We start from the raw sequence: 24329 nt of genomic DNA, 5'->3' as shown, positions 1-24329 counted from the left end.
TGCTTCAGTGCTTCAGGCAAAGTGCTACTTCAGAAATACAGCACGACTTTGATCTTTACTCATTGTAATGAAAAAAATTATTTATGACTATCAAATAAGTCTAACCTTTTTTTTTTTTTTCTGACTGTGAATATTTTTTACCAGAACAGAAGTGTGTGTTTACAGGTGAAAGGAAATTACTCAAGAGACACCGAGAAGTTTTGGCTCGGCCAAAAAAGCATATTTTCGCCATTCGGTTGCTTTGAAATGCAACCAAGGTCAATGTCAAATAAATCCATTTTAGCATTCACACTACCTGAAGCATTTCAATCGTTTTTCTCTTTTGAAATCAAAGGTGTACTGGGTACAAAACTACGTGCAACATTATCCTCACATAGAGCTTGCTCAAAGCAAAAGGGTGGACAATTTGACAGGACACTAAATACAACAAAAAGCTCATTCTATCATTCCTTCTCATTTCTATCATTTGATTAATGGAATTGTATGATCAATCTATGTATTTCAGAACAACTCTAAAGGACTCTTTTATAGGTAAATATTCCCATTCATATGGGAATCAAATGTCTGAGATTGCATTGAAGATCTGGGAATCTAAATCAAAATTTAAATTTAAAATTTTAGGATGTCAACCAATTTTAAATAGAAGTATTATGACGTTAAATGAAAAGAAATGTACATTTTTGCACTATTTCTAGGTCAATGTGCATATTAGTACATTTTTAATATCGACTGTGTGATAAAAACACCCAGAAGTGTAATAAATGAATATTTTTTTCATTATAAGTTATATTAAATAAGAAAAATGCAAAACAGAACAAATTTTAGCATAGTTTTCTTAAGCCATAGCATCCCACTAGGTGACTGATCACTGAGGGAAAAGGGATTTAGATTTTTTCCAATTACATTAAAATGATCTCAGACTTTATGATGTTTTTAAATCACTCTTACACACAACATGGAAGAGGTTCATAGTTCAACAGGTCACATTTCCGGTCTCTGCCAATGAATACTTAGTATTTACTTTGTAAATTGATGTATTTCAATCTTGTGATGACAGTAGGCGCAGCTGTAAATGTATCTAATTTGAAGCAAAGCACCAGGATGCATTTTTATATGGAGGTCCCGAGATCTATTTACTTGATTAAATCTGAGCTCCTAATCCTTCATAAGAGACAATGTTGATCATATTTTTGGCATCTGTTGAAGTCCACTATTGTTTATTTGATCCACTCAAGAGATATAACAATAAAAATAATCTGCCATTAATTTGATAGATTGTATTAATATAATATAATATAATATAATATAATATAATATAATATAATATAATATAATATAATATAATATAATATAATATAATATAATAAAACATAATATAATAAAATATAATATAATATAATAAACTTGACAAATATTATTAATAATGAAACAAGTAAACAACTAAATAAAGTATTTTCATATTTCATTAATGTTTTATTCCAAGTAATATTATAATAAAATAGATTTAAAAAATTATTTTCAAAGTAAAAAACAACAACACAACAATATTAGTTAATTTTAATTGGAAAAGCTTTTTTTGTTTGTTGATAATATATTTAAAAAATGTTTTAAAAAGTATTTCCATATGCTATTATTTATTATGAATTGTTTATTACATGTAGTAATATAATTTAATAAAATAAAGTAAATTAACGCAAAAAACGTTACTTGAAAAACAACAACTTGATTAGTTTCTGATAGGAAAAGCTTGTAAACTCATTATTTCTTTAAGGTTAAAGTCCTCCGATGTTCTGGGTGCATTTTAATTTCTATGCTTTTAAAAGGGGATGGGCTATGAGTTGTAATCCTCTCTCCTTTGGCCTCAGAGGCCTGTTTGGCTCCATGCATCAAAAACAAATGTTGACCTTTTTTGTTCAAAACTGAAGGCCTTAAAGGTATATGCAAACAGCAACACGGACACCTCAAAAGAGGACCGGCTTTTGATGTTGAGGAGCGCTGTTTTCAAAGCAAACGTGAGATACCCATAGGCTCAAATTCCATCAAACAGTTTTTTCATATATGTAGCTTGTAGGGGTTTATAATTACAAACAAGTGGCATCATGATTAAAACATCGCGGAATGATCAGAGGCCAGAGAAGACGTAATAAAAAACACAAGAGGGAGGACAGGTGCATTTCGATTTTCCTCAGACATCTCGCGCAAAATCAGACACACACAATCAAACATTCACATCGAGAGACCAAAACACCCTAAACAATTAACTAAAACGCCCGAATATGAATAGAAGCCACCTCAATTTTACTGGTTTTCATCAGATTCTGTCCAGGTATCACGTGAGTGACACTCTGACATGTTAATAATGTCAGTGCCACTTCAAAGCGAGGAAGGAAACCTGGGAATAGTCCCATCATCGTCTGTCGGCCGGATATTTTGTTTCGCATAAGTCACACGCACAGTCAAATGGTCAAGGGCTGTCGTGCTGAGATTAATGAGGAGGCTCTGGGCATTCTGGGAGATCAGTGCGACAGGAGGGATAGGGGTGTGAAAAAAAAAAAAAAAAAGCCCTCCCGGACACAAATTCACTCTAAATGGGAGGAATGATTGGTCTTGAATATGCTTGATCTGACATCAACTAATTAAGAGAAATTATGTGGTAAGGATTGTTTCCATAATGTCTTCAGGGGCTCTGTAATGAATCCTGATGTAATCCTAACCGCTTTCAAATGGCCTGTGACAAATAAAGACTGATGCAGTTTGAGTGCATTGAGGACTTTTGTCTCAGTGATGTAATCATAGACTGAGGATGCTTTTAATTACTAATTAAATATTTACATTGGCAATTAAGCTAATTAACAAACACCATCAGTCACACTTGATGGGCTGACATAAATTGCAGTTACTTATCACCCTCAACAGTGCGATCACCCTTTCATGCGATTCATAAACAGGGCTATCGAGGATATAAATAAACCTGACCGTTTCTATCTCCCTTTTCTTCTACTGTCATGTCCAATATGGCATTACAGAGAGAGACCTTCACTAGTCTCTTTAGTGCTGATCTCTCTTGATCCCGATGTGTGGTCTAAATGAAAACTCAAACAGATCCATTCTCTCAAGTTCCCTCACAGATGTGAGGATCAATACAGGGACATGTGGGTATCGATCAGCGTAAATGGTAGCAACACTCACAAATTTGCCAAAACAAGACCTTTTTTTCCAGAGGTCCGAGGCCAGCGCCACGTGCGCTGTAATGTTTTTACAATGTCTATGGATTTTATTGAGGTAGATTACAAAGAATTATGTTGTTCAATTTACAAGCAGGACTCTCAGGATGGCAAACCTTTTGCTGTGCCTTTTCCCAGACTGCAATTTCAATGCAGTACTGCCAAATTTGATATGCAACAGACAAAAATGACAAAGAAATTACCTAATATTTTCAAAAATGTTTTGATATTACCTTTGGTATTATTATAAACTCAAATATTCTCATATATTATAAACTGCAAATATTCCTAGTAAATTTAGTATAAAGATAGTCTATTGCAATTAAAATAAGGTAGTTGATTTTGATGATTATGTAATGAATGAAATCAGTTCAAACCGATGCATACGAAAAAAATTATATATATAAAAAAAAGAAAGTACATCTAAATGCACCAAATATTTTGTCATTTTGATCCCAGGCACAAGCTGCCTCTGATATGAGTGTCAAATCCTAATGTCAACAGGCACGCTGACAGCACGGTCTGCCACTGTGTTAATAAACACACATTTTCATTTGGGCCCATCATACTAATGAGGCTCCTGAGATTGGATGGAAATTGCTTTTGTCTTTCACTAAGTCCATCGTGTTTTCTGGAGAGACAAGCCAAGAGGACAAGATGTGCAGCGGAGTGTGTCAAGTTGTTCAGGGGGGTGGAGATACAAATATGGCATCGGACGATGTCTACACTGAAACATCGCGATGGACGATGACATTGATTTGGGGGGGGGGGGTTGATTTGTGTTGGAATTGGAGCGAGGGGGGTGGCGAAGAGGGAATCCTTATAAGGGAAAACAATAAATGATTCCTTACACCGTGTCTGCACTGGATTCGAGCGGCGCCACGCAACAAAATAATATAGATCCCCTGATCTATAATGTGAGCGTCGTGACATACTCAGAATTTGTGCTCTGCATTTAACCCATCCAAAGTGCACACACACAGAAGTGCACACACACACCGTGAACACACACCCAGAGCAGTGGGCAGCCATTTATGCTGCGGCACCCGGGGAGCAGTTGGGTGTTCGGTTCCTTGCTCAAGGGCACCTCAGTCGTGGTATTGCCGGCCCGAGACTCGAACCCACAACCTTAGGTCACAAATCCCTGACAGTAGACTGCTGCCGTGTTCTATTTATATTGTGTTGACACAAATTTCAAATGATTTTCATCGTCTTTATATGTTGCGGCATGGGGAAACTGACATCTAGGCAATATGTTAATTGTTGTAATTGACACTGTAACATCCCTGAATGTGTGTTAAATAAATTATGTGAAAAAAAGAAAAGAAAAATGCATCCACAGGTTTCGTCATTTTAACGCCTGTGTTAATTGGACATGTGTTTGCTTAAAAGTACACATGAAATCAAAATTGACTATATTTTGTTAGCACACATTGCTATTTTTGTGGTGAATTCATCCATGCAAGTCAATCCACTAAAAAAAATGTGTTTGTCTTCGTAATCTTTAATGCGAATCTGAGAATGCTCCTCCCCTCTAAAAAGAAATACCTTCTGTGATGTCAACAGACTGACCTAAGGCATGAGCCTAAGCACGCCCCTCCAACTGTCAGTGCCCCATGAGCGTTGACAGCACGTGGAGGAAAAAAACTAACAAACCACACCCTCTGCTTTCTGCGTTTCTCTCGGAAGTACGTCAAAATACAGAAGTAAAATCGGTCGCAAACTTCCGGTTCACGCAGACTTTAAGAACACATGGCGGCACACCAATGGTTAATATCAAACACCCTTATATAGAGGCTAAAATTAATGCCAAGTGGCAAAAATAAATAAATAAAATTAAAAAGGGGTTAAAAATCTGATTTGTTCAGAATATGAAATGGTGTTACTCGCCAGATGGCCAGTATCTTTTTTTATTTTTATTACTAGTTCTAAAAAAGCCCAAAAACACAAAATGATTTAGAATGATTTCCAGATCTGACTTCTATTACATATACATATACATATTTAAAAAAATATATATGAAAGAAAGGGTTTGGTGGATTTAGCATTCATCTCATTAATCTTGTATTGATTTTCTAAATAAAGAGGAGGCAATATATCAGATGTAAGATACACTTGGGCAAATACTAATAATTGCCAATCCCATTTTAAAATTGGTCCTAGCTGTTAATTACTGATATTCTTTTACCCGACAAACCGAAATGATCTCCGATTGTGTTATAAGCTGATATATATCATTAGTAGGAAGTTTGTGTTGAGTAAGCCCATCGATGGAGAAGCACGGGAGCAGCACGCATCCATGCTTTGCATTTTATGCAAGACAAAACAATTGATTTTTGCAAATTATTTTAAATACATCAGCAGTCCTTTTACCTGGTTTTCCCAATAGACCCCTAGCGTTGAGTGGAACCATGGTATGTCTTTAGCAATAATGCAAAATCAATGAGCAGAAACAGAGCTATCATCTCCTTAAACGCAAACTGCTATTTCACTGATTTCTAATTAACTGACAGTGAGTCCAAACGAACGGGCGTCCTCACTACGCTGATAATACAATAATGTGGCTGACTTCAGAGTAACAAAAAAATTATACAATTTCGCTTTCTCAACACTGAATGAAAACACGTTGATCTGTAAACACACTTCTTTGATCATTCGAAACGCTCAACAAAGCCTAGTATCTCGAAATAGATATTTGTATGGTAATTCTTCCATTTATCTTGGAGATGCGGTGGGGAGATGAGAAGCCCTCTTCTATTTGCAGTTCCATTAATCTTTTGAAGTCTTAAATGCGTAATCCAATGAAAGACAAAGCTGAAATCTAGAGCCAGTCGTACCGGATTAAATATTTATAGTGGATGCCTTTCTCCGTTCTTACACCAACAACTTCTACGCTTGTTGCTCTTTGCTATGAAGTGAGCTAAGGCGCTTGTGTGCTCGCTGGCCCATAACGGGGAGGACAGAGCAATCAAAAAAGTACCAGAATCAACATGAAATAGCTAACAATTACTGGCATTTTCCCCCCTTTTTTACATGGGCAGGAGGAAACGAGGAGCGTATAAATCAAGCCATTCTGCTAGGTGGAGGGCGCAGGAAAGTAACTGTGCTGTTAAATGATTATGTCTCATTCTAGTTCTGTCACTTTGTGTTTACACCACTGTCAATGACATGCCAATCAAGACCTTTATAAGACCTAATTCTCACAGAAAAGTAAACTGCTTTGCTTTTAGGGAGTTTTCGAGTCGCCACCAATGAGTATTTAAAATCATATCTTCTTAGATCTCTGCTTATAAGAAAAACACCAACTTGACCCAAAACTGATGTCACTCGGTAGTCTCTATTAAGTAACCAATATAGTTGATTGCACATGTGATACAAACTAGTGCAGTCAAGTGATTAAAAACTCAAACGCATAATAGGCCGATTAATTAATTGCATGTCAATTTAAAAAAGAAACTTTAAGCTTAAAATTGCCCTGATGATAGAAAAAAACGCTTAGAATGTTTAATATTGAAATGATTAATTTATGTTCATATTTAGATTTTATAAAAAAAATGAATTACAATATATTGAATACATAAATAATTTAATTTAAAAAAAATCAACAAAAAATGGAAATGAAATGAAGTAAATTATCAAATAAAAAATAAATTAATGAAATCAAATAAACAAATCGAAAGTAAAGGTTTTTCAAACTAATTCTAAATTTGTGTTTGATCACTGTGCTTTGTTGCAGTAAAAAAAAAAAAAATAATAATAATGATTATAATAATAATAATAATAGTAAATAGATGCAAAAAAAAGGCCAAATCTTGTGTTGATTTGGCATCTGGCATTGTTTTCTGGATTCCGGTCCTTGCACTTATAGACCTGCCATAAGGGATTTAAAAGATTCCCTGAATCTGCCTCTTTTCAACAGTAAATCCATGGTATTATACTCCTCCAGGCTTTTGCTGTTTTACAGCAGCATTTAAATAAATGAGCATGGGGGAAATATGTCAAAGGTCTGTAACAGATGTCCAGTGGTCTTTCTGTTCTCCCTTTGGCTAATTTAGCACTACATTGAGCCTTCAAGGGAGGATTGATGGTCCTGAAGGTGTCCCCCCCCCGACCCCCACCATAACATGAGCAAGTCTCAGGAGGGAGCAGCTACAACTTCCAACACTTTATTATTGGACAATTTGGAGTCTTCTTTCAGTTGGGTGACATGGCTTAGGAGATGTCACAGACTGCCCAATCAATACTGGAAGCTTAGCTGGCTGAAGTGTCTACCACCGCAGTGGCAGCAGCTGTGGCCGAACACACTGCTGACCTGTTTACGGGATGGTAATTACTTCGGAAGTGCCCAGCTTTTGGCTCTCACTGACCAGAGCGCACTAATGCAGAGAGAAAAAAAAGCTAAGCAATCAATCCATCCGTGAGCTTGACCACTGCATTTTAAATGATGGGGTCACTGATGATTACAGCTAGACAATGAAAAAAAAAATAAAAAAATAAAATGTAATTACAAAATCTATCCATCATTCCCCACACTTACGGCACATATGATTGAAAACATGTTCACTTGACAAGTTATTTTCAGTCTCTCAACCAGTGATTTATAATTTTTGCAAAAGATTAAGGTTAATATTTGTAAGCGAAACAATTGCTTTGCTGTAATGATTGCACTTGACTGAGATTTAAAAACAAAACAAAATCTCCCACCCACAGATTTTCCCAGTGAATCGACGAGTACTAACTCCTGACATTTCTTCACTTATTTCCTTTGAATGAGGAGCAGGAACAGCTAGAAGCTGCGTGTCGGGCTGCGGTTGCCTGTGGCTCGATCTACTTGACTTGTGGTGTAACAAAGCGCTCAGCATGTAGGCAATCCAAAGCCCAGTAGTCGGCAAATGTATTGATCCTATGGATTTCCTCCAAAAGTAGTGATAATGATATATCATGGCCAGATTTGGATGAGCAAAGTGTTGGAGAAGTGTGAAACCAATTTAAGGACATAAAGACCATGACTTCCATTTGCAATGCTTCAAACAACAAAAGGACAAAGAGAGAAAAATCTATGGAGACCTTTAAAGTCCTTTACAAAAGGCTTCATTGGTCTAGAGATGATTGTTAAATTCCTAACTGACAAGTGTTTTTTCTAAACTTTTTAGAACAATAATCAGAAACTTTATAGAGAAAGTATGATGGCTGTTAAATATGAAAATGTTGTTTGAATTGATACAAACATGATAATGATATAAAAACACACAAATAGTATATACACATTCAAATTTTGGGGTCAGTAAGATTTTTAGATTGTTTTTGAAACGTCTCCTATGCTCACCAAGACTTTGTTTATTTGAGCAAAAATACAGAGCACATTAAAGATGTATAATATGTATAATATTACATATATATATATATTATAAAATGTGGTTTATGTGATGTAAAGCTGAATTTTAAGCAGCCAGTACCAGAAATTTAGAAGTCCATCCAAAATACAAAACTTTTGAAAAAAATGTTTTTATCAATTTAATGCAAAAGTATTCATTTCTTTTAAAGGTCACACTGAATTGTTTATACACACAGTTTGTAAGCCAAAGTAAAAGCCAACAGAATTTTAGCATTAAGGCACACATGATGTGTGTTAACTAAGCACACTGCAGATGTTTATAGATTGTATGTAAATTAAGCTGATATCTTGCTCGCAGGGCAAAAGATCACTTTAATTTTATTTAGCTCATTTTCAAACTTTCAAATGAACAGTTAAGAAAACACTAAAGTTTCTCTAATTCATCACAGTTTAGAGAAATATGTATTGTTACACAGCAGTTTTCCCTGCATACTGCACATGTATTAAAGTTATGGGAGGACAGAAAGACAACTTACAGTATGTGTTTTCGATTATATTCTTGGAAATCTGGTCATAATCCTGCATGTTAAATATCAGACACTTTCATTTTTCATCCTGAATCAATGCATCTGTGCTTTAAGCTTCTTAGTATGCCGAAGAATTGGATTTCTGTGAAAACATTACATATACAGGTTTGTACTAAAATCTATCGTTTATATTCCATTTTTACCTGATTAAAATGTAACGTCTGATTATGGGAACCCTTCGCAATCTGACTGAAATGGGAAAATGTTCATTTTAATCTCTGCAACATTTTAATTACTAGGTCAGTTCTTACTTTAAGAGAAAAACAAATTATTGGTGCAACCTAAAAAGAAAAATATATCCAAATAAAGATAAACGGTTATTCTTAATTAAGATTTTTTTTTTCTCTCTCTGCTCTCAATGACAAAAATGTACTTACTGCGTCACGTTCAGTATTTCAATATTAACATTTTATCAGATCAGAAGAAACTTATTTAAACAAATATATAAAAATCATAAAAGGAGTTTAGGTTTCAATTTAAATCTGATGCACTTTGCTGTAACATGAAACAACCATTTAATTTACTAACTTTTGCTAATACTCAAATGCTATATAATGCTAAATAAAATACGCTCATGGATAAACTGGTCTCTTTCTGTTTCAGGCTACACAACCTTGAAATCAGACTTTCCTTTGGAAATGAAAATAGGTGGCATTTATGTCAGTTTGCTTCTCCTCGCTCTAGACATGTTGTTTGATGGCAGTTGTAATTTTGCATGATTTTTCCCCTTATATAAATTCTGAAAGGAAACTGGCAGTCTTTTGTAGTTATGTTTTAAATTCAAGCGCTCGCCAGCATGCTGAGTGTTCATTTTGGAACTGTGATGGCCAAATCAAGATAACAACATGTCTCTCCAGACAAAATGACCACAGCATGATGCTGCCAGCTGAAATTAATTCTGCAGTTGACTCGAGGGGGGATTCTGAAGCAGCGTCTACTGTACAAGTCTTGAATATTTAGGGAGCCTTATCTTTTACATGCTGTTATCAATTCACTCTCCCAGCATTTACTGACGAAAATGTACATCACGCAAAATATTTCAGTTGAGATCCTCACAGTGCCATTAAGAAAATGGTGGTGCGTCGCTCCTACGAAAAGGTATATTTGTTGGAGCTATTCTCTGAGGCAATTCTGGAGAGGTCAGAATAAAATAATCGTTCCTGTCTATGCAACATGACATCCGAGATTTTTAGGAGCAGATTCAAAACACACCATCTATAGATGTGTACTATTGCTTTTCATATTTCAAAGATAAAAATAAAACACACACACACACACACAAATTTGCTCAGCATGAATACAATATTCAAATATATTTAGCATGAGTCACAGATACATTTAAATGCAAAAATATTTTTTAATGGTCATAAATATATTATTATCATCCAGCTGCATGATAATGCTTTTTATTAATTAATTTTCACAGATGAGCTGTTTAGTTACGTATGGACCAAGACATTCCATGTTGATTAATTTTACAAAAAATAATAATGATTTAAAAGGGCATATTTTGGTCCACCTGTGATTTAGGTTATGATAACAGACTTCATCCAGCTCATGGAATCTTGTCTTTGTCAGTCATGTGGAAATAGGGCGTCAAAATTCTGACATTTCCATTAAAAAGAGATGTTAATGTTTGAAATATTGCCAAGGTGATTTTGAAGACTGATCAATATCATACACAGCATACACGTAGGAGACAATTCATAAATATATCTAACACTAGAAATATATCTAACTCTATATCTAAAAGTCTAAGGACTGACCAGAAACCACTGAAAATAAATGCATTATAAATTAAGACAAATACATGCTTATAATAATAATAAATTGAAAAAAAAAACATTTAGAATTAATGAATACATTTATTTATTTGCTGTTCATAAACAAATTTAACACTACATTCAAAGTGTAAGGATTTGCCAAAAGCAATTTAAAATAAATGCTTTATAAACACAGAACTAAAAAAGTGAGCAATACTACTACTAATAATAATATCAGATTTTTTAATATAAATATTTTAATACAGTATGTTCATTTATTTAATCATCACCATGTTTAACACTACAAAAAAAAAACATTATGCCATACGCTAGGAAGCTACGACCCTCGGCCACTTGACTACTCTATTCAGAAAGCAGTGTTGCAAATAATTACACACAATTAGCACTTAATTAATAAGGCTGAAACAAAGAAACAGCTCCCCTGGCGCCTTTTTACAGCTTGCTGCTGTTAACAATATGCCATCTGTTTCCAAATCCGAGGCCTGGAAGCTCCGTTCTGTGATAATATGGCATGTTGAAACAGTAATCGCCCCCTTGGGCCGACATAATTACGACTCCATGTTAATCACCTAACAATTAGCAGCCATCCGTTCCAAGGGGCAATCAATGAATAAGAGACTCTCCCACATGTTCAGTGTTGTTCCGCTCATTTAAAAAGCAAGCATCCCTCCAGACTGACACCTTCTGTGCACAGAATAAGAAGTCATTTGCACTTGTACCAATTAAGATTACTAATATCCCATGGTGAATTGAAGCACCTTCCACACATTTTGTGGTGTTGATTTTTTTTTTCTCACACTCACTTTTTTTCATTTCTTCTCCTTAAGCTTTTGTCCACCATGTTTTTCCCGAGGAATAATTCTCGATATTCGACTCTCCTCCATCATCATTCTCCTCATATTAGAGCCATTTATTATAAATAATATTGTACAATTTGATTTGAACAAAACTATTGAACCAGGTGCAGCCCTGAAACTGATCTTCATCCCTATTGTGTTCCATTCGTTTTGATCAACAATATTAAAAACAATCCAAATGCGAAAGCGCGCCATCAATCATTTCGCAAATATATCTCCATAAGTGGCATGCGTCAAGCTGTATGGCTAACAGTTCGCACATTCAAAACATAAACTGCTGAAATTCATGTCACTCGGATTTGTTAAGCAACAATAAGAAGCCAGATTTGCTCTGCATGTGTGGTTTCTTTTCCTACAGAGTGTTAGACTTTAGAAGCAATGTCAAATTTAAAAAGAAATGCTTATTATTTCACATTTGGGGCCTTAATTCAATTGCAACCTTGACTGTCCTTTATTCCTTTCATTATTCTTTATATTGCACAGATGTTATTACTGTGCAGATGGCCACCTTTCCCTTATTACTGCACTACATGGCTGCAGCCACATGCATGAATTGATGTGTGAGATGGAAATATTATACATCCGAAATATATACCGGGTGACATTGTAATGCATATAGGGGGGTGAACATACACAGTCATCCATATTCATGCCTAACCTGCTCCCCCCCGGATAATCAGCAGAGGGTTTGGGAGTCAGGTGCCAGCCCCTATAACTGGGGCAGGGGGCTAATTTAAATGTCAGCCTCAACATCACCAAAAAGTACCTATAGCAAGCACTGAAAGGTTAAATAGGTTTTCTGTCTTGTTCTTAATTTGCTGAAATTGCGAAATCAATACCTGCAGTTGTAGTCACAGCTTCTTGTTTTACTGCTTTAAGATAAAGTCTACAGGAAGGCAATCTTCACTTCCAATTTGCAATGTTCAGCATCAGGGTGCCTCTTATCAGTGCTTTTAAAAAGCAGCTGTCCGGTCTAACTGCTGTGCTGACACACTCCGTGACGCGGGACCTTAAAAACACCTTGAGCTGACAGGAAGAAGATATATACATTAATACACACACTACCAAAAAGAGTGTCTAAAATCATTTGAATTAAAGCATGCTGTGTTTTATTTTTCTCAAAGCATTTCAAAGGGATTAACACATTCTTTATGAACCTCTGTTTCTATAGAGTACATTACAAACAGCTGTTCATCAGGCTCGGAAGCTACAGGGAAACCAAGGATAAAGGGCACAGCCTTAACGCAGAGTCCCTATACGGTCCACTGGATATATATGTGCATGTGTGTGTGTGAGCTTGTGTGTGTCATCTTTGTCTGCATATAAAACACAAATTTCACCCTCAGAACACAGCTGGTTTCAGTTCTACATGTGAAATAGCAGAGAAAGCTTGATTTACACACAAGGCTGACATGCATGTGCTCGGTTCTAAAGCCTTTCTTGCCCTGTCAAGCATTTAGTGTAAGTGTTTTAGCATTATGCTAATGAAGCTTTGGAACGTGTGTGTTGATTTAGCTTGTTTTTAAGGCCCTTTCAGATCTTTTGTTTCAGTGTGGGCACTGTTAATCCATCTTAAAACCTCATTTTAATCTCGCTTTCATTAGTGGAGATAACTGCAAAATGCCACCTTTGTGGCTTTTGGCTTTGATTGTGGGTTGGTCATATGAGAAAATAAAAAGCCAGTAATAGTAATAGCCTTGGACTGCAATCAGAGGGCTCTGGGGACTTTTGCATTATATTGCAGAAATAATTTCACATGTTCTAGAACAGATTAAAGAATTTAATCTGGATATTAAGAACATTATATCCTAAAGTTTAGGGTCAGAGCTGGTACAGACAGGAAGAAATCCACAGGAATTAGAAATGGATTTGATTAGGGCAAACTGTAGATTTAAGAACTATAAAGATGGGGCAGCATTATTATTATTATTATTATGACTCTTATCATCATCATTCAAGCCTGGCTTGGAAGCTACAGGGAGCCTTTTCTGTGAATTTTCGAATTATTTTGTGACAATCCTAATTTGTTCTGAATCATGTTACTCAAAAGGAAATAAATAGCAACCTCATTTTCAGAGTCATTTACGTTTCGGTTTCATTTATCATAAAATACACTTATAATCTTAAAAATCACAAATGCTCTCTCGACGACTCAAATACTTCAAACAGTTGCGCTCGTCACTTTCATTATCTGAAGAAGCTGTGGTTAAAGAAAGCCTTGTTTACAATTTTCCATTAGGAAAAAAGGTTCAAGAAGTTCTTTTCTTGTCTCATTCCTACAATTGGAATGCTTGGGGAAACACTGCCATCTATTGGTCATGCAAACAACGGGTTAGAGGGTTACCTATTGAAAATGCATAGGAAAACATGCAAATGGTCTACATGTTAAGTAACAGAGTTCCTTGGGGTGTGTGCAACACATATTGCATGCACATTTCAGCCTTAAAACAGCTCAGTGGAGTTCTTGCTGCATGGCACGGTGGAACCACTGACAGTTTTATTTCTGTAAGGAGACATTAAATACACCGAGACCCAAACAGCCACGATTGTACTGCTTTTTAAACCCTTTGTAAAAGAAAAACAGGAGCTACAAGTGAGAAGTGTTAGTTCAAAATGAGCAGAGATGATGGTTAATTTCAATAAGCCACACTACATTAAGTCAGTTTAAAAGTCACTATGCAAATAAGCATTTGTCACAAGCCACATCATATGGAAGTAGTCTTCAAAAGAAGGGTGTAGTAATACTGTAAGAATAATCTAAGGATTACTGCAAAACTGAGCAGTTAACTGTAAAATAAGTCTCTATGCGCTGGCAATGTGATTATACTTAATCCCTGTAGTTAGGTGTTTTGAATTTCCATATATTCACACACACGTTCGAAGACAAATGTAAAGGAAGAAGAGGAGGGGGACAGCGTGGAGGTAGCAGCCAAAATGTCTGCCGCACCTTTTATTAAAATGTATGAAAGGAGCTGAAGGAAACCTACACCCTGTTTTCATTAGCCTCATCTCAACCACAGAGAAAGAGGGAGAGGAAGAGAGAGAAAGAGAAAGAGAGAGGATGCATTTTCTTTCCTTTTTACCTATGTGCTTCATATTACAGCATGAAGCTGGGAATCTAAACAAGAAAGGACTTTTTTTTTTCTTAGGGAAAAAAAGGCTTAATTTAAAAAGATTTTAAAAGCTTGGGTGGAAAAAAAAAATTGCAACCTTCTGGTTCAAATAAAAAAATACATATAATTTTAATAATATTATGCACTTTTTTTATGATGGCCCATTAGTTTGAATGTGAATTTAAAATGTAAATAAACAATAATAGTATTGCTAATTGCATAAATATAAATCCAATTGCACATATTCATTTTAATTTATAATCATACCCCAAAAAAAAAAAAAAATTAGCTTAAAATTTATCAAATCAAGTTCAAACACAAAAGTGCATTTTCCCAGTCCATAATTAACAATTATGTCATTTATGTCGGTTTTCACTTAATATATTTGCAAAATGTCTTATGACTAAACAAAATATATTTTTTTTTTAATTTGTGGTGCTTGTGAAAATAAAACCATATGTTTCTGTGAGGAGGAGTAGAACGGAATAAATCTTACACATTTAAATAGAATATCTCATAGTACTTTAGTAGGTGTGCGTGCAAGTGAATATCACTGATGGATGTTACATAAAGCTATTCTATTATACAGTAAATTAACACAACATGTAAATACAGTATTTTTGTATAAAATCATGCAACATTAAAGATGAAAAAAAAAGTATTGAACACTAAAAAGACAAATGACTACATTCCTTGCATATGCTCTCATCAGAATGCAAACAGAAACAGTGTGGGTAAAGATGAAGAGAATCAGAGCACAGGAAATGTGCATGTCGATCAAGCCGCTACGAGCAGCTGACTGACATTGTGTTTGTTAAAGCCCTGTGAGCTGTGAGAGCAAGCCAGGCTTATTACCATGTAGCATCCAACGCCAAGACTCAGCTTGAGGAAAGTGCGCTCTAACAGGCGCAAGACCCCCCTCAGCAGAACATTTCGGCTTATACACATCACTGCCCCGAACGAGCATCAGCAACCCAATGACGCCTCTACCAGCAAATTAGATTCCTTAATGAACATTTGACTGCGATTGTCACACACATCACTCTGTGCTCATGCAAATGTGCACTCCTGGCTGGCCAATGGCAGATACTAATAACTGCCCCACATGTGATTAAAGATGATGGATCTCCCTGGTTGATTACCACCACCACCACCAAAAAAAAATAACAGAGACTGCTCAATGTAAATCTATTCATCCTAAACGTCAGTCGGCGTGACTCGCTCACACTTATAAAAGGAGAATTAACGCAGGGAGATTGAATTGATGGAAATAACAGGGCGCCTCCTGTATATTACAATGGGCAGTCAGTGCCCCCTGAGCTACAACAATACATCCCTCATCAGGAACGGCGCAGAATTACAAGCACATGGAATTATTAAAGCAGCACTCCAAACTCTGACACAGCAGTAACCGTCAGCAACCGCCATTTAACCCAAATTACACGCACACTGCAAGCAACCACGGAGATGAGATAGTAAAACAACCAGACGGCACAAGGGTTCATGCAATATTTTGGCAACTCACTGATTGAAATATGACAGAGAGAGAGAGAGAGAGATGACATTTAAAAATATTTACCAGAACATTTCCGTCTTCTGAACCGCCCTATTTCACTGTGTTTGAGCGAGTGTGTGTGAGCTAGCCTCTTCTTGGACCGGGGAAAAAAGCAGACGGGGGATAAGACAATGGTGTGTGTATGAAGCCGTGGCCCCGAGATTCATGACCCACCATGATGTTTCGGGGGCCAGTCAGTGACCTTCTGCTATTTCTGTGATTAATTCCCTCTACCTTGTGCTCGGCTGGCCCCCAAAATTGTCACCAAAAATTGTCACATTTGCACAAATAAAACCTAAAAAGGTTTAGTTTTTCAATTCAATTTAAAATAATAAACACAAACTATGTGTATATGTAGACTGGATGTGCATTTATAGGAAGGGAGCAGAAATGGAAAAATCTAGAAGAAGAAAAAGCAGCCAATCAGTCAAAATGGAGGTTTGCAGTAGGGAAGCCATTACAAATATTCTCTTTTTTTTCCTCCAACCAGAGATTCTTCTCTTCCACGGCACGCCGATTCTCATATTCTGACAGAGTGATTTACTCTTCATTTACTTTCTTTTCTGATCATGTGCTGGACAGTGAAATTTGGGTGGCTGCGAATGCAAAACAACCCCCCCCCCACCACCTCGTCTGACACCATGACAGCAGTCTCTGCCGTCACAAGGGCAAAATGGGGAGAGGAGCAATCTAGCATCCAGGGATATGAATTTCTGATCAGTGGCGGGTCGGCTGCTCCTACCGCAGGCTTACAGTAATCCCATTGGACAGCCGGCTCTGATGAAGACAGGGAGAGTGCCGGCACAATGGAGGTGGCTTACAGTGACGAGAATCTCGCTGTAATTTAAAGTCAAGCATTTTGAGCTCCACAGATCGCGTAAGGAAGACCAACAAGGAGTGACTTAACCGCTGGAACTGTTATGTAGATTGTGCTAACACACCCATTTTCACCGCTTCCATTGTTTATGTTAGCTCTCGGTCAAACTTGCTCGCCTGACGCACTGTTTAAGAAACATTTTAATGTGCCCCCTTGGGCCAGCGTTGATTAATGAACCTGGGTTTGATTCCATTCAGGAGGAAACACTGGTATTCGTTCATGTATAATGTAGGAAAGGGATGCAGGTTGGGTGGGAAATAATGAATTGTGAATCTTTTAATCAGTTTGGGTAGTCATGCATATATTTTCGAACAAGAAAAACGGGTTTCGAGTGGGTTTTTGGGTGGAAATCCAACCCACTCTGGGAAGAGGCTCCAAATGGCCCTGGGATTCGTTGAGCAAACATGAGCGCAACAAAGTTGACCAAGACTATCAGCAGCTGTTAGCCCGAGACAGACAGAGCACATTCTTATAAAGGTCATGAATCTGGGCTGTGTGGACACATGACCAAACGAAATCCGTAAATGTTATTGTACAGAATGACCCGTGTGAGGTAAGGTGTGCCTCAATCTGCCCTAGTGGACAAAGAAGCCTGCAACAAAAGTGGAAATGTATTGGATCCCACTGCATGAGACCAAAAACCAACCCCCCCACCCCCCAAAAAAAAAAAATTTATATATATATATATATAAAAACTAAAAGACAAAACCATGGCATTTTGTAGATTCTAACACAAATATATATTTAATATTCACTATTTTGAGGTCACTATTAATCAAATATGAAAGCATGACACTGATCATATGACACTTAGTACAGACGGTCAAGTATTCTTTAAGCACTAGATGTTCTTTGGATCATTATGATGAAGATAATGATCAACAGATTCTACACAAACTTTTATAAAAACTTACTTAGCTCAAGTGCTGTTAAGGGACAATTTTAAGGGACATTTAAATTTTCATATATATATAAGTAGTAATTTTTTTAATAATATTAAAAATATGCAGCATATATCCGACTAATTAAGTTTTTGTCACAAAAGTTTCTTGATCACCAAATCAGCATATTAAAACGATTTCTGAAGGATCATGTGACACTGAAAACTAATGACTGCAAAACAATCATCTTTGCGATCACAGGAACATATTACAACTAAAGTTGTTTTAAACTGTAATAATATTTCAATATTAGTGCATAGTATGCAAACAATGATATATATATATATATATATATATATATATATATATTTTTTTTTTTTTTTTTTTTTTAAGAAATTAAGAGACTAAAAAAAGAAGGAAATAAAAGAAAAACCTTAATAAGCAACAAAGATCTTCATGTGAATATATATTAGTATTACCTGCAGAAAAAAAAAACACAATATTAATTTATAACTCAAAAATAAAACACATGATTCTACATTAGATCAGGATGACTTAGCAACAAATTGCTGCTCCACAAAAGAATATGCGCTGACCCACAGAGTAAAAACACACAAAACATGACATCTTATTGTTCCACCATAACTAAGAACCCAAGTCTTTGCCATAAAACTGCTTATGGGCATTTTAATGACGGGGAAGTCATCCACAGAGAATGAATAATGAATGAAGCATTTGATTTTGGAGGCAGTCTGGGTTCCTGTACTATAAAGGATATTGTGGAGAGAGTGTGGCAGTTGAGAAGCATGAATTCCCAGGCGGGCGCAGAGAAATCAGCAGTTTGCTTGAGCAAATTAATTCACCTGAGTAATGTGAAGACGAGAAGCTTGCAGTATTAACAGGGCTCTTATTGTAATTGCATGATTACAGTGCACCCAGACACCAAATAAAACCATTATTTTGGTATTTTTACACACATATTTGATCAAAGCTGGCTGACATGTTTATATATTTATGCATTTGTTGGTTTCCAAACCCACAGAGTTGACCAGAAACGATGATGTCACTCGGGCAGAGAACAACAGCGGCCCAAATCAGACGCTACAATCCCCCCCGCAGCTCCTGCACGCCTTTCCTCATAACCGCAGGAGCAGGTGATTTACAATATGGAAAACAAATTGTTCCGGATCTTCATGATGCCTCTCGCTGGGGGGAACCAATATTGAAGGAGGTTAAAGAAATGAGATTAAGGACCAGACCCCATGCTGCACCGCCACAAGATTGGGCCCGGGGATAGACACATGCATTAGACTGATGAAAGTGAGGCCGCTGATCAGAGCTCTGAGATGAACACTTGTTCCAAAAAAAAAAAAGAGCCTGATGGAAAAATAGAAAGAGAGAGAGAAAGAGATGACAACATCTGTGAGGTAATGAAAGCGCATTGTGCTAGATTGTATGGAGGCAACTAATCAGATCTCAGAGGGTAGAAGGGTGCCGGTGTCATTCGCTGGGTTCTTCCCGCTATTGTCGTGATGGACCGGCCTTCACTACGAGGCCTTCGCTTGATGATGAGTGTCTCACACATGAGGGGTTATGGGAAGTTCACGTGAATGAATGAAGTCCATTTCCGAGGTGTGCGATGAGAGAGCAACACAACCGGTGTTTTCAATTTACAGCTCGGGCCAAAGAAATGTACATCTGCGAAAGACAGACGAGGAAAAAAGCCCCAAAAATGCTTCCCGCAGAGGTGGCCTGCAAATACAGTGAAGAATGTGGTGGGATTTCTCCAGAATGTGCCAAGATGAATTGTGGGATCGGGGTTGCGTTTTAAAAACATTAGTCAAATTTTACGGCCAGGAACTTTCCTCAAACTCAGTCGCGTTGTGAGGAGAAACATCCTCACATATGTGAGACCTCTGTTTACGTGCCGATTCGAGATGGGAACTGCAAGCACCTCAGAACTCGAATTACCGCAGGCGCCGATGCAGCCAAGTCTAAAATAACCAGCATCACCTCATTATGCCGTAGGTGGGCAGAATTATGACTGCTGGCAAATTAAGTTGTTACATGTGTGCCGTGTTGAAATATGGAGTACAAATAGATGCAGCGAGGCAAAGTCGCAGAAGCGCTTGACTTTATCAGGAGACATGCTGGGTACCAATCTCTCTCTGCCAGGCAGGTCATTTACTTCCAGAGCACACTCGGCAGTATTGAAGCAGTCATGACTATCTGTCCCAGACACATGCTTCACAGAGCACCAGGCTAAATGCACAAATGCATTTAAAATGCAGCTTCCATTTTTCCCCGTATACATGACACACGTATACATGAGGGTTCTAAAGGGGCCAAATGCAGCATGCATCTGAATATTTTATTAGACTGTGACTGTGTTGCATCTCAATTTCAATCGACAAGCTTAAAAAAAATTGGAATTCACACATATGAATACTTGAATGCATCTTGTCTGTGATAGGCATGTTTTTAACTTCAGAATTAAAATACATTTTGATAAAATATAAACACAAGAAAAAAATGTATTACAAAAAGAAAACATGCAAACACTCATGACCAAGGTTAAGGTCAATAAGTCTAGTAAAGTATCAGATAATTAAACAGTTTCTTGCAAATTCAAATTTATCTGAACTAAATAAGATCGTTATTATTATTAATAATAATAAAATATGACATAACCATTCAAACATTTTCTGATTATATTTCAAACAAGTTCTTTCCTTTTTTCTTCTTTTTTTTATTAATTAGGATGCAATGAATAGTTTAAATGGGAAAATAGAGACTTTAAATTATTATAAATCAACTATTTCAAATAAATGTTGTTCTTTTGGAAATAAATAAATGTTTCTTGAGCACCAAATCAGTATTATCAGAATGATTTCTGAAGGACCATATGACAACGAAAATGGCTGAAAAGTCAGTACTATAAAATATATTCAAACAGAATACAGTTAAGTTTTATTTTTACTGTATTTATGATCCGTTAAATGCAGCCTTGGTGACTTCAACTTCGATTTCAACATTTGATTAAATAAATTCACCTGTGAAACATTCAAAAAGATTTGTGTATGGTAGAATAATAAAACCGAGAGAGAGAGAGAGAGAGAGAGAGAGAGAGAGAATAATAATTATAATATAAATGTCCACTCCCATGTATTCAAGGTGTAAGTGCAAAATACTACTTTTACTTTAACGTTACACCACATGACATTAAATGACATCAAAACCATAGGAAATCATCATGAATACAAAGAGCACACTAGATTACTTATTATCTTTAAAGTGGACCCTTATATACCACTGACCCATATATGAATCAAACAAACAAGACACAACCACTAAGTGCAGTATCTAAACCACATGACTTAATGACACCATAAAAGGTAATGAAAAGGACATAAAAGACATAATCAACGAGTTGGACCACATCTCTGTTTGTGCCTTCCCCAACCAAATGATAAAGGGTGTATTATTCTGCATGGAATAATGCTAATAGAAATGTCCTCATCAAATGTTGTCTATCAGGGATGTAATGAGAGTTGCATTATACCAGCAGGGTGGAAGGTAATGAACTTAAATTCGTTTACAATGATTGTTCAGGGGAGGGGGGAAAAAATGCATGGAAGGCTATAATTTCAAGGTGTGCAGAATGATCGGCTATCCATTTCCCTTATTTCCAGAAGACGCCTGTGGAGCAGTTTGCCGCGGTGCCCCGCAGAGAGCAACACATCAGTCTAGTCAGCAGGGAGTCATCATCATTCTCTTTTTGATTAACGATTCCCCAACTAAATATGATAGAAGAGGATGGTAAGCACATTATTTGAAATTAAATAACTCACAAAACTTCGGCTGCATTTGAGTGTTGTCACTTAAGAGACAAACACCAAACACAGTATTAAAGTTCAGAGTATTAAATGAAGTATTAATAGGAGGAAGCTCCAAATAACAACGGTCACATTCCATTTGCCATGCATTAAAATAAAATCAAATAAAAATACCTAAAGATAAACTTGAATTATTTTGCTCATAAGTTAAGCTTTGCAAGTACAGAGAAAGCCATTGTGCTTGTGTAATTAATTTCTTATACTACTTGTGAGTGCATTTCAGAATTATTCAAATTTCCAAAAGGCTGAAACACTTCCTTTAGCGGAGAGAGAGTGAATTTCTACACTTGACTTCCTGTTATAATCAAGGTCTTTCTAACCTGATAACTGAAGGTTACGCCTCGGTGAATAATTCAGTAAGGCACGAAAACTCTGGTGGCATGGAGAGCACTAATCTTATATAGTCACAGTAAAGGATATTAGGGAACAATTGCCAAAAGTGACACATCTAATAGAGAAAGATTATTCTGCACTACATCAATTTGATTTGAATTGAATACGTTTCATGAGCATTTTCTGCTGTGCCGCCTGGACATAATGCAAGAACGCAAGGTGTCAGAGAAGGCCAGGAACAGTCGGCCATTCTCAGACTAAACCCACATTTATGAAATGTTCTCAAAGGGAGGGTGCCGCACTGATGAGAGAAACCAGCATTTCAGTCCGTCCTAAATGGCTTTACCACTTCCTTTTTCCAAAGCAATACTGCGGTTTAATCAGGTAAGACATGCAGGCAATGGAAAAAAGGTGGGAATCATTCAAGTTCCAAATGTGTCCCTTCAATGCTGGGAGCCACAGGGTTTCTACACCTTTGCCTGCTTTCAGCCAAAAAATTCTGTTGATCTGGAAAGGAGCTATGGGTATAATGTGCGGCTGAAAAATGATGGGGGCGCAATCTTTACCCTTAATCTCTCATTGAGTGGCAAGCTGGTCCCCAGCCTGACAGACGCCATTAATTTTAAACTGTACTTACATTACCAAGTCTATCCGTGTGGTGATTTCGATTTTATTTTTTAATAAAATACTTTCGCTCTCTCTCTTTCCTTTGCTTGAACCTTGATCCAGAAAAGGGTGTAATGTCAGACTACCCTGAATTCAAGCCCACCGCAGCTAATAGACCAGCATTCATTCATTTTAAATGGAGAGCGGAGTTAATCAAAAATATTCCACCGGTGGCACAAATAAATGAACACGCCATCAACAAACGCTTTATAAAATAACCCAACGTGGAACACTTAAGATAAGAGTCTTGAAGGCAGTTGCAATTCGGATCCACGTTTGCATACGATATAAAATAAAAGATCAAGTGAGATTTGTGGAGACTCTTGCTGGAAATTCCTCACAATAAGAACCATCACGACAGTGGCTGAACTTACAATGTGCCTTTAATGACACCTAGTGGGACATTTTTGTAATTGAATTTAATGGGGATGTATTCAAGTATCAACTGAAACTAAAACACATTAGTGTCTATTTTGCCGGTTAGAAGAAAACTAGAATGATTCTAATAGCTTAGAAATAAGGATGAGATTTGAAAAAGTATGACAGATTCCCACAGTATGATGACTAGTAAATGCAAAATACTAGAATTTAATAAATATGCTGAAAATGTCCTAGCCACTAGTGCTGGAAGTATAAAAAGGGAACTGAAAAAGATGCCATTCCTTATTGTCAGCAATTAGAAAAATATCACCAATTATATACCAATTATAGAAATAAATGTTAAAAACATGTTGCTATAGAAACATTAGAAATTTCAGACAAGTTTACTATTACCAGAACAGAGTGTCGAGGTAAACATTAATGCCAGTTCAGGATCCAAAGAAAAGTGACACAATAACAAACAGTAGCTCACCTTCGCGATCTTTCCACACTGAAGCTGGAGTATGTGTCATTTTTGGTAAATGTTATATATTTATTTCAATATTTATCCGACTATCATATAAATCTTAAATGAATTAGGTCTAATTAACAATCAAGCAGGCCCCACTTCCGTGAAATTTAGTGACAGCAAAATTAATAAGAATAAAATATTTATGTTATGTATTTACCAACTGTATATATATTTTAGTTTCTTTGCTTGTTTGTTTGTTTAAGAAAATAAAATAAATTGCTTTTGCGATTAGTGGACTAAGTTGCTCTCTGAGGCCCCGCCCACAACTAACAAAACGTCAGCAAGTCACCGTTTGCCTATTATTTGGTTCATTGTTTCATAATCTTTTT

At 36.5% G+C, this 24329-nt stretch overlaps 1 long non-coding RNA gene across 1 annotated transcript in view; it reads right to left on the bottom strand.

The window, feature by feature from the left end:
- The window catches only part of LOC113066238 (uncharacterized), a 37919-nt gene extending 13802 nt beyond the window's left edge, over positions 1-24117 (bottom strand). Inside the window, exon 1 of the long non-coding RNA XR_003279145.1 lies at positions 23962-24117. This is a non-coding gene — a long non-coding RNA (uncharacterized LOC113066238). The remainder of the gene's footprint in view (positions 1-23961) is intronic.
- Positions 24118-24329: the final 212 nt, after the last annotated feature.

Source organism: Carassius auratus, chromosome 49, assembly GCF_003368295.1.
Source record: "Carassius auratus strain Wakin chromosome 49, ASM336829v1, whole genome shotgun sequence".
In the NCBI taxonomy this organism is placed as follows: Eukaryota; Metazoa; Chordata; class Actinopteri; order Cypriniformes; family Cyprinidae; genus Carassius; species Carassius auratus.
Note: the sequence above shows the minus strand (reverse complement) of the source record. Positions and strands in the feature narration are given on the sequence as shown.